The sequence below is a fragment of the Trachurus japonicus genome, chromosome 18, assembly GCF_045865225.1.
Source record: "Trachurus japonicus isolate A0001 chromosome 18, Traja_1.0".
In the NCBI taxonomy this organism is placed as follows: domain Eukaryota; kingdom Metazoa; phylum Chordata; class Actinopteri; order Carangiformes; family Carangidae; genus Trachurus; species Trachurus japonicus.
This window is the reverse complement of record NC_140924.1, coordinates 17,177,694-17,193,483: the sequence shown is the minus strand read 5'-3', so window position 1 is coordinate 17,193,483 and position 15,790 is coordinate 17,177,694. Positions and strand designations below refer to the sequence as shown.

Sequence of the window (15,790 nt, the reverse complement as noted above, 5' to 3'; positions counted from 1 at the left end):
CATAAAAATGACCCTCAAATTTAGTGTTAGAGGAAAGTGAAACCGTAAACACTAAGAAAACACCAAGCTGTGATGTGTAGCAACCTCTAGATGGCAGCACAAAGCAACATCAGCTGGAGTAGAGATCTTACTGTAAATCTCTCCAGTCAGAGCACAGAGACAGAAATGCAGCTTCAGGGTTAATGAGGGTCAGGAAGTGTGATGCTGAGCTTCAGGACAATCCCACCCAGGAGGCATTGTTTTGTTTTCAAGCTTATGCACTACTCTATCATTAAAGTTAGACTGTCACAGGATGAGTTTACAACTTGTTTATACCTGCAGATATTATAATGAATGTGTGTGAACGTTTGTGTTCTTCAATTCAGACATTCTTTAGTGAATAATAAAAAAAGAGAGAATAAAACATACAGTGTGTGTGAGTTCAAGGCAAAGTTCAACATGGCTGCCTACAACAACACACTCTGGCGTAATCACGTCCAATCACCTTCCTGCTCCTAGAGCATCATGGGGCGTGAAGTTTTTAATGTAACTCCAAAATCAAATGAAATGCAGTCTCTTTTTTAACCACATATTCAACATACTGTTTTTATCGATATTAATGTTAACTTATATTTGACCATTAACTTATATTATTCTTTATCTTCTTCTCAAATAATGTCTTTCTAACAAATAAATTCTCAACATTTTGTCAATATGTAATTTATAAAAAATTTTTCCACTCAGTGTTGTTACTATTGCTATTCCTATAACAGCTGTTACTATTCCTGTAACAGCTCCTCCAACAAAAATTCCCACTGCTGCACCTGCTGCACCACTTCCTCCAGCTGCATCTGCTCCTGTTGAACCTGCTGATCCGCCTCCTCCTCCTGTAGCTGCTCCTACCAGTGTTTTGTGTGAGCAACCAAATATGAAAATTATTAGATCTTCTTATCTATAAGCATGACCGGAGAGTAGACTGTAGAATGCATGAGCATTTAATAGCACTTTGTGATACAGTACAGGGAACACGGGCTCACTCTCTGAGGACTGCACCACAACAACAACAGCAGCAGGACCAAACTAAGCAGTAACCCCCCTGACCTGTGCCTGGAGCTCCCCCTAGTGGACCACCCCCAAACCCTCTTATAAAGCTCAACTAAATACATAACACTCCTTTCCCCTAGTTAGTGTTCATAATCGTCCCACCCTTTGGGACGAACTCTGGGCCTGCAGGGCTGACGGCGAACAGGCACTGAAGAGGAGCTTGTGGGGCTGCTTGAAGAATGCCCCACTTCCACTGGAGCCCTTGTCTCTCTCCCCCCCGACTGTGACTCTACCCCCTCTTGGGCTCCTTCTCGGGGCAGAGACTCAATAGCAGGCGGGGGCTGGGGAGACTCCCCCTCAGTTACTTCTGGCTCGCGCCCTCTCAACTGGTCCACATGGCGCCGATGTACCTGGCCATCAGGGGCTCTCACACTGTATGACACTGGCCCCGTGGCCCTCTCCACCACCGCAGGCATCCATCTTGCCCCTGTGTAACTGCGGGCAAACACAGAGTCCCTAGGTTGAAACAGCCTCGGCCCTCGTTGTTGGCTACAGGCCTGCTCCTCTTGCTTTGTGCGGACCTCATCCTGCGAGTCTGGGTGCAGGCGATCCAGTGCGGTCATCAGCCGACGACCCATCAGCATTTCTGCGGGGCTCTTCCCGGTCGTTGAGTTTGGTGTGATGTGTTGGGCCAGCAGGAAACGGGCCAACCGAGTCTGCCAGTCCCCGACGGCTATCCTCCGCAGAGCATCCTTTGTAGTTTGCACCATCCTCTCAGCTTGACCATTAGAGGAGGGATGATACGGTGCCGTTGTCACGTGCCTGATTCCATTTCTCTGGGTGAAAACCTTGAACTCGGTAGACGTGAAAGCTGTGCCGTTGTCCGACACCAGGACATCAGGGATACCATGAGTAGCAAACAGCAGCCGCAGCATGTTGATGACAGCACCAGAAGACATAGATGGCATGACAGACACCTCCAGCCATTTCGAGTGGGCATCCACCACGATCAGAAATGTCTTCCCCTGAAACGGTCCTGCAAAATCGATGTGGATTCTCGACCACTTCTTGGTGGTCCACTCCCACTGGTGCAGCGGAGCCTTGGGTGGGTTATGACGGGTGAGCTGGCAGGCCTCACAGGCTCTCACGACCCTCTCCACCTCTTTATCCATGCCAGGCCACCAGACATAGCTCCTCGCCAGGGCCTTCATATGGACGATCCCTGGGTGAGCATCATGCAGCATTTTCAGGACGTCAGCTCTCGCTGCCAGGGGCACCACCACCCTGCTCCCCCAGAGCACACAGTTCTTGTGTGCAGACAGTTCGTCACGCCGCTGGGTGAAAGGCTGGAAACGCTCCTCCTGCCTCCCTGTCGGCCAGCCATGGAGCAACCAGTGCAACACACGAGACAGCACTGGATCCTTCTGTGTCAGGCTGCTGATCCGTCCTGCGTGGAGTGGAGCCTGAGGGACCATTTCCAGCAACAACACCTCCAGCGGGGGTGGGACCTCAGCCCCTCCGTGAGCCAGGGGCAGACGGCTCAGGGCGTCAGCATTAGCAAGCTTCTTTCCGGGCCTGTAACGCAGCTCATAATGGTACGCACCTAACATCAAACTCCAGCGCAGCATGCGAGGTGATATCATCTGTGGTACCGGCCTGGAGTGATGCATTAGCCCCAACAGCGGCTTGTGGTCTGTGTAGATAACAAACTCTCTCCCCAGCACGTACTGGTTGAACTTCTTCACAGCAAAGACAACAGCTAGCGCCTCCTTGTCAATCTGCGCGTAGTTCCGTTCCGTTGGGGTGAGGGTTCTTGAGGCAAAACATACAGGTGCTTCGCGTCCATCTGGCTCCACGTGGCTCAGCAGAGCCCCAACCCCATATGGCGAGGCATCACAAACCAACACCATGGGCTTTCGCACATCATAATGGGCCAGCACGCCGTCCGCCTGAAGCAGTTCCTTTGCCTGTCTGTAGGCCGCATCGTGGGCTGCAGTCCAGTCCCAGGCTGTATCATGGTCCAGCAGTCGGTGCAATGGTTCCAAAACAGTCGTTTTGCCCTCTAAAAAACAACTGTAAAAGTTCAGAAGTCCCAGGAACGCCTGTAACTCCGTTTTTGTCTTGGGTGTGGGTGCATTCCTGATGGCCTCCACCTTCTCTGTTGTGGGGTGCACTCCCTCCTTGTCCACGCGGAATCCCAAGAACTCCACCTCTGTTGCAGCAAACACACATTTCTCTTTCTGCAGCCGGAGTCCTGCCTCTGCTACCCGACTCAGCACTGCCTGCAGCCTGCCTGCATGTTCCTCTGGAGATTTCCCTGTAATGAGGATATCATCTAGATATGGTTGTACTCCTGGAATTCCTGCCAGCAGGGTGTCCATGAACCTCTGGAAAATAGCCACAGCCGTTGATACTCCAAACTGCAGCCTTGTTGGCCTAAAAAGTCCCCTGTGTGTGTTCATGGTCAGTAGCTCCGCTGCGTTTTCATCCAGGACAAGCTGTTGGTACGCCTGCTTGAGATCCAGTTTTGTGAACAGTATCCCCCCTGCCAGAGAGGAGAACAGTTCGGATACAGTTGGTAGGGGGTATACATCTGGGAGTACAGCTGTGTTCACCGTGCATCTGTAATCACCACAGATCCGGAGGCTCCCATCCTTCTTAGAGATTGGCACAATGGGCGTGGCCCACTTGGAATACTTCACTGGAACCAGAACACCTTGCTCCACCAGCTTGTCCAAAGCCTCATCCACTTTTGGACGCAGCGCGAAAGGGACTGGGCGCGCTTTGAAAAACTTAGGTGCTACCTCTGGGTCCACGGCCACAGAGACAGGTGGTCCCTGGCAAGCCGCCAGCTCCCCAAACACCTCATTGTAATCCTCCAGCATGGACTGTATCGACTGGTGCTGGATCGCGTGCACTCCCGTCACATCGATGCCTAGTAGTTGAAACCAGTCTCTGCCGAGCAGGCTTGCTCCTTCCCCTCCCACCACGAAAAGTGAGAGTGTGCCTTTGAAAACATGATACTCGACTTCCACTTGAATCTTTCCTAGCACCTGTAGCTGGGCTTGTGACCACTGTTTGAGCACCCCTGTGACCTGCATAATGGCTGGTGGGTCTGCTGGCCATAGGCTGTGATATGTCTCTTCACTGATCAGTGAGCATGCTGAACCAGAATCTACTTCCATAGTAAGGGGTACTTTGTTCAGGAGTACCTTAGCCGTGTACGGCGCCCTCTTGTGTGTCAGCTGGTGTGCGGAGGTATGATGCAGGAAGTACTCCTCCTGGCCCAGGCTTTCCAATGTAACAGCATGTGTCTGAGCCTGAGGCTGGTCCTCAGGCTTGGAGGCAGTATTGGTTTGAGCTTTCTTCATGCAGACCCGTGCGATGTGTCCCCTCTTCTTGCAGAAGTGGCAGACTGCCGTGCTGAATTTACAGTCTGAGGGACTATGAAAAGCTCCACAGCGAAAACACTTTTTTTTCACCTCCATCGTAGCCCCCATCTCCTTTTTAATGTCAGCTGTGTGAGTTGTCTTGTGAACTTCCTCTGACTGGGGAGCAGATAGTCCCATACGCAACATACTCGCATTAAGAGCTGCTGTCTCCGCTGCCATAGCCTTCTCCTCAGCCGATTTGAAGGTCAGCGCCGGCTCCGATAACAACTGTCTCTGCAGGGCTGGGTCCCGCACGCCACACACAATCCGGTCGCGGAGCATGTTCTCAAGCTGGTCTCCAAAATTGCAATGCACTGATAGCTTCCTCAGCTCCGCAATGAATGCTGAAATGGACTGACCTGGCTGCTGCTTACAGTTGTGAAAATGAAAGCGCTGCACTATCTCAGAAGGTCTTGGGCTGAAATGGCGCTGGAGACTGCCAATCAGCTCAGCATACGGTACCTCACTCGGTCTCTTTGGAGCCACCAGGGAACGTAGCATGGAGTACGTGGCTGCTCCGCATACACTCAACAACACTGCTCTTTTCTTCTCGGCGTCATCGATCTCATTTGCTACAAAAAAACATTCCAGCCGCTCTGAGTACTCCTCCCACGAAGCCTCTTTATCCCCAGAGAATTCTTCAATCCTCCCGAAAGTAGCCATGATCTGACAGTGAGTAGCTTCTCTAGTGAAAGTCCGACTTTACCGTGTCCTGTTAGCCGCTTGTTAGCCGTTAGCCGCTTGTTAGCTGTTGCCGTTCGTTCTCGTAACTCGGTCTGCGTGAGTCCTTGTATGTCTCCAAGTCTCTGGAGCGTACACATCCGCCTCGTCGCCAGTATTAGATCTTCTTATCTATAAGCATGACTGGAGAGTAGACTGTAGAATGCATGAGCATTTAATAGCACTTTGTGATACAGTACAGGGAACACGGGCTCACTCTCTGAGGACTGCACCACAACAACAACAGCAGCAGGACCAAACTAAGCAGTAACCCCCCTGACCTGTGCCTGGAGCTCCCCCTAGTGGATCACCCCCAAACCCTCTTATAAAGCTCAACTAAATACATAACAAAAATAAAAGACATGCAGTGCATATGTCAGGGCACTTGGACAAAGAAACCCAACTTCAATTTGATGAACCAGGACAAAGGACAAGGGAAGAAAAAAGTCATATCACTAGTAGGTACACTTGATAAAATGTTTTCATGGTTCCAATAAAGTTACCATCCCAGACGGCACATTTTTGCCAAATTATAAAAATCTGAGTATATCTCGTAAGTATTAGACAGTAATCGATGACATAACTGTGCGTTCACACCAAAAGCTTCCAAAGCGTCAAAAACGCTTGAGGGTGGGCTTCAGACAAGAGAGCTCCCAAAACGGCACTTAGCTGGACAACTGTCTTTGTCTTTGAGAATCGATTCCTTGAATGAAGTCTGTTCAGCTCTGCTACAATAGGTGACCTTATTCTGCCTTTCAGCTTGTTAGTACGGGACATTTTTCTGGTTGACCTATTACATCACAGGCCACCAATACATGATGTGTGTTTTATATACATTTAAAATGCAATTCAAATTCATATTTGAACATGGTTGAGCTAGTAATGCAGAATTGGAAGTATTGTTTTGGAAGTCTAAACATACACAGGGCGCACCCTTCACAGGCAGCTGAAAATCAAGAATGAGGAAAGAGTCATGAATTTTTTTTTAAAAGAGAAACAATTTACTGATCAGTCATACTGTGTTGACGGAGCCAAACCAGAATTAAAGCAGGATCATTTTACGTAACAGTAGTCACTGATCTAATTTTGAACATCATGAAAGGAGAATTTTGGGGTCATGGTTGATTAAGTTTAGCAAATATAATTTTATCTTTTTTTTAAAATATATATATATTTTGAATTGCCCTCAGTTTCAATTGTTGAAAAACACAGGCTTCAGTGGCTTGTTATGTTATCTTTTTCTTTTTTTTGCCCCTGCCCTTCAAAAAGTCTGTGCACGCCACTGTTAGAGGTCTTATGGCGCATTTCCACTAGCACGGCTCGGCTCGATACGGCTCGGCTTGGTTGTGTTTCCATTACAACTGAGTATCACTGCCGTGACGTCATTTACACGGCGCCGAGCAACGCTCTAAACTCTGTAAATATAAAACTTTAGCAACATTTGTAACATTTTCAGGCGAGAAAGTAGTCGTTTGGATCCCCAACGTGTTGAAAATCTGACAAGCTGTCAGCTGTTTACAATTTTGTTTCGACGAAGTCGGCGTTACTAAAGCTAGCCGTAGTGAGCAACGCACTTCCGGTTATTTTCACAAAATAAAACACCCGTTGCCTTTTATCACAAGGAAAGCCATTACGATAGAATTGGTGCTTTTACTTTGTAAACAGGAAGTGAACCTACCCTCGCTGTAGCTAGCTTTAAACCGCCGTTTTGACTGCTCTCGTCCCGTTAACGGCATTTAACCGTTCAATATGCCTTACCGGAGAGTCTTGCCAGCTCTGAGATCGGCGTGGTTCATTGTAAAACATTTATTTATTGATGTAAATGTGGTGTTTTCTGTGCGTACAGACCCCAAGGCAGTGCTGCTCTTGTGTCTCCACCGGGGCGAGGCTCGTAGGCTGGCCGGCGGAGCACGTCAGGAGCCGGGGCTGCTGCCTCTGTGGTGTCGCGGTCGCTGCTCGGACCTGGAGCTTCACTTCTCCGAAAAACATCGGGGCAAACTTCTAAACAGCCGTCGTTTGGATAAACTAACCGCACATTGGGGATCTAAACAGTAACTTTCTCGCATGAAAAAATATTAAAATTTAATAAAGTCACGTAATAACAGAGCCAGTCTCAATATTAGAAATTCTCTGGTAATATTGTAACAGGCTTCAGCAGGAACATTTCTGTTGTCGGTCGTCGCTTCCAATGACGACACTCATCGGCCAATCAGTGGAAGGCAGTCGGCTGACGTCACGTTTTAGTAACGCTTCGGCTCGCTTGGAACCAGGGCTGAGGTGATACCAAAAGTGTACCTGGTTGCAGGTACTACGTGCTAGTGGAAACACGCAAATAGCGCGCCGAGCCGAAGCGCGCTAGTGGAAATGCGCCATTAGTATCTACAGGATGTGAGTTCAAGTCTCAGCTCATGCACTATGTATATTGACGCATGAAGGCAGTCGAGCAGAGACGGTGGAGGGAGCAGAGTGGATGGTGAGGTGCTGAGACAGAGCTGGGTATCATCAGTGCGGTGGAAATTGAGACTGTGGTGACGTATGATCTAGCCAAGGGGGTGTAGGTAGACAAGGATAGGACCAAGCACAGAGCCTTGGGGGACACTGTGGTTGACTGGGGCAGGGGGGGAGGAGGTGCTGTTAATAGTGACAAATTAACTTCCGGTTATGGTGTGGTGCCGGTAAGATGAGACGTATCCTAGCGAGGCTGCGAAGCTAACCTATTGAACCAATTATTCACGTGACCGCAAACAGTTTAAACTTCACATACCGGTACTTGAAACGGTAGAACATCAAACAATGGTGACAAACTGAGATCGGTTGGATAGGACTGAAACCATATAACGGCTGTACTGGTGATGCCAAGGTGATGGGATACGTGTTTGAGGAGGATTGTGTAGGAAACAGTGTCAAAAGCTGCAGAGAGGTCGAGGAAAATGAGGATAGGCAGTTAAAGGGATACGCCAACATTTTTTTTCATGTCTTGCCTCACTCTGAGTCCATGACAAGCAGATAGACACCATCCTTTCGACTGTGCGGTACTCTGCAGTAACAAGGGAGATAGAGCTGTATCGTCTGTAATTAGCTGAGCTCAAACGCTGGAAGTGTATAGGTAGTGTTAGCCTGCCTCCTACCCGTTGCCCTTTACATACAGAAATCCATGACGATAGAATTTGTGCTTTTACTTTTAAATAGGAAGCTAACCTACCCTCAATGTAGCTAGCTTGAACCAAAATAAACCGTCCGAACCCTCCGTTTTGACCGATCTTGTCCCGTTAACGGCATTTGACCGCTCAAGATGCCTTACCGGAGAGTTTGGTCAGCTCTGAGACGAAGATCGGCCCGCCGGTTTCCGTTTAGAGTTGCTGAAGAGTTTCTCTGATGACTTTAGGTGGAGGCAGGCTAACATTACCTATACACTTCCAGCGTTTGAGCTAAGCTAATTACGGGCGAGACGGGCTCTCCCTCATTACTGCACGCACATTCGAACTCGAAAGGATGGTGTCTATCTGGGTCCGTGTACGAAGTATAATTCAATTGCGTTGTTCACTTCGAACCATGACAAATGTCGTTTTTAGGGGTATTTCCTATTTCATTGACGTAAGACGTACAACGCAATTCAGCGCAACGAAGTGCCCGCTTGTTCCTTTCTCCAACTTGTACAATGAAAATTGAAAAAGGAAGTCGAGAGCCGGAACCAGCCTTCAAAATAAAAGCTCCGCGTTTTGAAGCATGTTGGCTACAGCGCCGGACATTTTAAAAGAAAAAAAAAACCCGAAACGAATTAAATACAAACTCACAACAAATCGCCTAAACGATTATCATTTCATAAATGATATAAAGTGATATTTCGACTACTTTCCCCACAACTGTCAGGATCCCTGGGGATTTTCACAATAAGGGCACTGGATCGCACTGAGATGCTGTCAACGACGTGAGGTGAGTGAGTTTGTTGTGGTTGATGACTTCATCACTGCTGCACTCATGAAGTAGGTCACACGTTATGTTGTTTTTCATTTTTTCGACCTAACTTCTCCAACCAGTGTTTAAGTTGTTGACCTGTAGCTAACGGTTAGCTCCAGAAGATAATCAACGCTAGCAATGCTAATTGTTTACAGGTAAACTAGCTAGCGGTTGCAGCTAAGTAACAGCTGTTGGATGCTAACGCCACCTCATTTGAATATTTTCTTCTCTAAGTCTGTGAGAAATGTCCTCATTTATGGTAGAAGTGAATAAATACGCGTTTTTGATTTATTAAATGCTAGTTGTGTTCACAACTGTGTAACATAACTTATTACCAGCATCATGTTTGTCCACGCAGACTACTAAGCAGTCTAAACTAAGTCTAAATGAAATATGAAATGTCATGTGTGTCTCTATTTGGCAGATGTGGGTCCACCGTGAGCTGATGCATGATCTCATCCTATGACAGCACCAGGATCAGCTTGAAAACAGCTGGTAAGTTGAGAGTAACCAGTGAGTAGAGTCCATCATTTAGACACATTTTTAGGGCATTTTGATCATCACATTTCCACGGACACGACTCCCTGTCATCATTTCATCAATTTATAATGTTTAAAGTTTGAATTCCGTGGGGAAGCTTTTAGTCTTCTTCTTTGATGTGGTGCATTTGTGTGGCAGCGTTATAGCGCCACGCCAGCTCCACACAGGCCTGGCACAATACTACAGTATTTTGAGTCGTGTATACACAGTCTGAAAGACCTCATCATTCCTTACTGTCCTACCAGAGTACTCCGCTCCCAGAACGCAGGTCTGTTAGTGACTTCCAGTATCTCTAAAACAGACTGGGAGGTAGAGCCTTCAGTTACCGGGCTCCTTTACTGTGGAACCAGCTCTCTCCATGGGTCAAAGAGGCAGACACTCTAGCTACATTTAAGTCTAGACTTAAGACCCTCCTCTATGACAGAGCTTGTAGTTAGAGCTGGTTCAGGTAGCTCTGAACCATTTTATAGCTACACAGCTACAGTATAGGCTTAGACTGCTGGGGGACACATCACGTTACAGGAAGCCCTCTCCTCTCCTCTCTTTTTGTGTTGTCATTATCTGTTGTACTTTGGCCTTGGTCTTACACCCTCTCTGTGTTTTCCTCAGATTTCTCTAGAGCTCCACCTGCAGCGCCTGCTTTCCTCTGCCCCTACACCAACCAGCCTGCCCATCAGTACTCCTGCTCTCCTGTGGATGGAGTGTCACTCACCTCAGATGCTTTTGAAGGAGCTTCAACAAGTCTGCTTTCTGAGTCCCAAACTGTACCTACTAAGAATGGCTTTCACAGCAAAACACAGCCTGCTTTCTAGTGCAAAGGATAGTACTAAGACACAGACATGCTGGGTGCTAGGATTTTACAAATGTTGAACAATTAATAAATTAATTTGGAATTTATATTACCTCCAGAACTTCCATTGGCTCACAATTCCTTATCACATTCAGTTCAAAGTCCTTCTCCTCACCTTCAAAGCCCTCCAGAACCAGGCCCCATCCTACCTCACTGACCTTGTTGGACCATCACACCCCTCCTGGCTGTCAGAAGCAATGCAAGTCATCAGGGGAACTTTCTGAATCTTTCTTTTTTTTTTTTCTTCTTCTTGTTGTTTTTGGAAATTTGTTACTTTCTATTGTTTTGATGCATTGTGTTCATGAATTAAATGTTGTAAGTTGGAACTCAGAACCTGACTCTGATGAGTTTGTTAACTGCATTGTACTGACATTTTATTTTTTACAACTACAGTATGAAGCATGAAACTTTGCTCAGTCCTAACCTCACTGACCTGCACTGGAGAGGCTGTATAACAGACTTATTATTCAGATTTCTTAGCATCTTGTCACTTATTGTAATACATTTATACATCAATTTACTGTAAATGTATTTAATTTAATTACCACCCATGATTCATAACAGTATGTACCCATCCTACAACACACCATTTCTTTAGGTTAGTGGATATTTTATAGCACCCTCCAATTATTGGACACATTTAGCATTATGATAGGATTTTGGGTGTGGCAAGAAAGGGGACAATTGCACAAGTAAAATGATCTCATCTTCAAGAACTGTTGCATTGCTTTACTGACAGAATTAGGCCATGTTGTGTACACCATCACTGATGAATACAAACAACAAAAATACCACAATGATTTATGATGACTTTGATTTTTGTGACCCGTATGAGCTACCGTGCATGTTTCATCTGGGCACTGGACAAAGAATAACCATCTCTGCTCATCATCCAGTAAATTAAAAGGCAGTGTTTACATATGAAAATGAATCAATGTACCCTACTACAACTATAACTTCTATTGCTGTACACTCAAAGCTGAGCTGAAACTCATGCACATCGGCACAGACGGACAGGTGCGTCGGAGAAGACCTGTGTGGTTGAGAAACATGAACAAAGGCTCCTGCACACTGTCTTCACTTGCATAGGTTCATTAAACAACATTTCGGTCCTGAGACTGTCCTTGTGAACCTGACGAAGGTCTCAGGACCGAAACGTTGTTTAATAAACCTATGCAAGTAAAGACAGTGTGCGGGAGCCTTTGTTCATATTGCTGTACACTCAAAATGCATTGGATTTCTTACTTCTTTTTTTTTTTCTTTTTTACAATTGTTCACACATATGAGATATCTTGTCGTGCTTTTAAACTGTGTGGTGCCTGTCTCGAACTCTTTTGCTACAGAAGAATTAAGTTATGATGTGTTATGGTTAAAGTGAAGGTTCTCTTTATTGTCATCAGACACTTTACATACTGTGACTTGAGTCTTACAGTACTGCGTCTCCAACTGCAATATCTCTGACCCGGTGGAAGGAGTTGGGAGAGGCTGTTCAAAAGGTGAGAGGAGTCTCTAATGATGCTTCTGCACTTGACAAACAGCATTGTTGTGCCAACTCTGAAGTAGATGGGTAGTGTGACCCTATGATTGTTTCTGCTGACCTCATGAGCCTCTTGTCTGAAGCACTGTGTCAATCACTGATTAATAAAAATAATAAAAACATTCTATTTATTTATTTACTCAAAGTCTTTACATAGTAAAACAAACAAGATAAAAGAATACATGAAATAAATGCAACAAAGAAGATGATCAATACATGAACAATGAAACACAGAAGCTTATTACACTTGGGGATTAAAAGCAAGTTTGAAAAGGTGGGTTTTGAGCAAATATTTGAGAGCATTTCAGCCCGTACAGTCACGGATGTGTTGAGGAGAGAGTTCAAAAGGGAGGGGGCAGCGATGGAGAAGGCTTTGTAACCCCAGGTTTTGTGCTTGGTACTGGGAGGAGGAGCGGAGGCAGTGGGAGGGGTGTGATGGTCCAACAAGGTCAGTGAGGTAGGATGGGGCCTGGTTCTGGAGGGCTTTGAAGGTGAGGAGAAGGACTTTGAACTGAATGTGATAAGGAGTTGTGAGCCAATGGAGGTTCTGGAGGTAATATAAATTCCAAAGTCATTTATTAATTGTTCAACATTTGTAAAAACCTAGCACCCAGCATGTCTGTGTCTTAGTACTATCCTTTGCACTAGAAAGCAGGCTGTGTTTCGCTGTGAACAGTTTGGGACTCAGAAAGCAGACATGTTGAAGCTCCTTCAAAAGCATCTGAGGTGAGTGACACTCCATCCACAGGAGAGCAGGAGTACTGATGGGCAGGCTGGTTGGTGTAGGGGCAGAGGAAAGGAGGCGCTGCAGGTGGAGCTCTAGAGAAATCTGTGGAAAACACAGAGAGGGTGTAAGACCAAGGCCAAATGACAACACAAAAAGAGAGGAGAGGAGAGGGCTTCATGTAACGTGATGATGTCCCCCAGCAGTCTAAGCCTATATAGCTGTGTAGCTATAAAATGGTTCAGAGCTACCTGAACCAGCCCTAACTAAAAGCCCTGTCATAAAGGAAGGTCTTAAGTCTAGACTTAAATGTAGTTAGAGTGTCTGACTGCCTCTTTGACCCATGGAGAGAGCTGGTTCCACAGTAAAGGAGCCCGGTAACTGAAGGCTCTACCTCCCAGTCTGTTTTTAGAGATACTGGAAGTCACTAACAGACCTGCAGTCTGGGAGCAGAGTACTCTGGTAGGACAGTAAGGAATGATGAGGTCTTTCAGACTGTGTATACACAACTCAAAATACTGTAGTATTGTGCCAGGCCTGTGTGGAGCTGGCGTGGCGCTATAACGCTGCCACACAAATGCACCACATCAAAGAAGAAGACTAAAAGCTTCCCCACTGAATTCAAACTTTAAACATTATAAATCGATGAAATGATGACAGGGAGTCATGTCCGTGGAAATGTGATGATCAAAATGCCCTAAAAATGTGTCTAAATGATGGAGTCTACTCACTGGTAACTCTCAACTTACCAGCTCTGGCTGTTTCAAGCTGATCCTGGTGCTGTCATAGGATGAGTTCATGCATCAGCTCACGGTGGACCCACATCTGCCAAATAGAGACACACATGACATTTCATATTTCATTTAGACGTAGTTTAGACTGCTCTGTAGTCTGCGTGGACAAACATGATGCTGGTAATAAATTACACATTTGTGAACACAACTAGCGTTTAATAAATAAAAAACCCGTATTTATTCACTTCTACCATAAATGAGGACATTTCTCACAGACTTAGAGAAGAAAATATTCAAATGAGCTGAAGAGCTGATAATAATAAAAGACGTAACGTTACGTTAGCATCCAACAGCTGTTTATTAGCTACAACCGCTAGCTAGTTTACCTGTAAACAATTAGCATTGCTAGCGTTGATTATCTTCCGGAGCTAACCGTTAGCTACAGGTCAACAATTTAAACACTGGCTGGAGAAGTTAGGTCGAAAAAATGAAAAACAACATAACGTGTGACCTACTTCATGAGTGAAGCAGTGATGAAGTCAACCACAACAGAGTTTGACTCACTCACCTCACGTCGTTGACAGCATCTCAGTGCGATCCGGTGCCCTTATTGTGAAAATCCCCAGGGATCCTGACAGTTGTGTGGGGGAAGTAGCCGAAATATCGCTTTATATCATTTATGAAATGGTAATCGTTTAGGCGATTTGTTGTGACTTTGTATTTAATTCGTTTCGGGTTTTTATTTTCTTTTAAATTGTCCGGCGCTGTAGCCAACATGCTTCAAAACGCGGAGCTTTTATTTTGAAGGCTGGTTCCGGCTCTCGACTTCCTTTTTCAATTTTCATTGTACAAGTTGGAGAAAGGAACAAGCGGGCACTTCGTTGCGCTGAATTGCGTTGTACGTCTTACGTCAATGAAATAGGAAATACCCCTAAAAACGACATTTGTCATGGTTCGAAGTGAACAACGCAATTGAATTATACTTCGTACACGGACCTATCTGCTTGTCATGAACTCGGGAGTGAGGCAAGACATGAAAAAAAAAATTGGTGTATCCCTTTAATGGTGGCGAATAGTGTCCTGGGGTGGTTTGCTGAGGCGATGTAACAGCATATCATTTTACAGACCATCAGTGTTTTTCCAGTTTTTCTTGTACAAAAAACTGGACATCACCACTGCCCACAGAGGATCTGATCAGTCCAGTGCATGGTTTAAATTGTTGCTTGTCAAATGAAATGATGTTTACTGAAAAGGGCAATCTCTCCAGAACACCCTTAACAGTGTTATTGTTTAGCTCCTTGGTTAGTTTCCTTTACAGACCTGTCAGATCAGTTCAGTTGTCAGTTGAAGTTGTTTACGTGAACGGAAAACCCCGTGCAAGTGCTATGCGGAACACAACCTCAGTGTTGCCAACTTTCTCGCTAAATCTGGCGCCTTTCCAACCCCTCTTGGTGACTTTTTTGTCAAAAGCGACTAGTGACAAATCTAGTGACTTTTTCCGGCGTGTTTCTGGTTTGAAGACTCCAACGTGAAAGCATGTATCACTCCTGTTTTTAACGAGCAGGAGGCGATGACGTAATTTAACGACGTCTAGCGACTTTCATGACAGCCAATAGCGACTTTCCTTACTGAGGAGTTGGCAACACTGCACAACCTTTCTCTGGGTGTGGTTTGTTAGACTGAGGGACGACACTTACGCTTGACAACTCATACAGTTTGTCTCATTCTGCTATCGCCCGAGCAGTAAAACACACACTCTTAGCAAAGACTTAAGACTATCTATAAGAAACAATCAAACAGGCAGTTCCATCATTCTGCGGTTATCATGTCTGACAACAATTCTGGTAAGTTGCGTTCTTTTTTCTTTTTTTTCCTTAAGTTGTGTTTTTTTTTTTTTGGCTACATTTGTCACTTACATTTCACGCGTTGCGTGAATCTCGCTCCCTGCGAGTGAAATGGCCACTTTGAAGTAGTACCTACTGTAATCAGAGTAGAGACTGGGGTTAAAGATGCACATATGGGGCATATGTGCATCTTTATGCCTGGGCATAAATGCGCTCAGTGCGATCCAAAAATGCTTTTACACAGCAAAAAATCATGTTGCTTGATCTGAAACTGTTTAACACTACAACCCAAATCATGGCATTTTTATGTAGTTTTATCTGACGCTAGACTGTGCTCTAACATGCCATTTTTTAAAATCCTAGGTTAACCAGTTAATAATTCGTAACCAATTAGCAGAATGCCTACTCAGGTACTCGTGTGCTCGGATAA

The 15,790-nt window shown here is 45.7% G+C and overlaps 1 long non-coding RNA gene across 2 annotated transcripts; it reads right to left on the bottom strand.

Moving 5' to 3' along the window:
* Positions 1-12,736: 12,736 nt before the first annotated feature.
* On the bottom strand, positions 12,737-14,250 carry LOC146969015 (uncharacterized). 2 transcript variants are annotated; one of them, XR_015034305.1, is made up of 3 exons: positions 14,085-14,250; positions 13,532-13,607; positions 12,737-12,887 (listed from the first exon to the last, which is right to left on the bottom strand). It is a non-coding gene; the product is annotated as an uncharacterized LOC146969015 (long non-coding RNA). The 2 variants fall into 2 exon arrangements; XR_015034306.1 differs by lacking the exon at positions 14,085-14,250 and adding an exon at positions 13,903-14,022.
* Between the last annotated feature and the right edge of the window lie 1,540 nt (positions 14,251-15,790).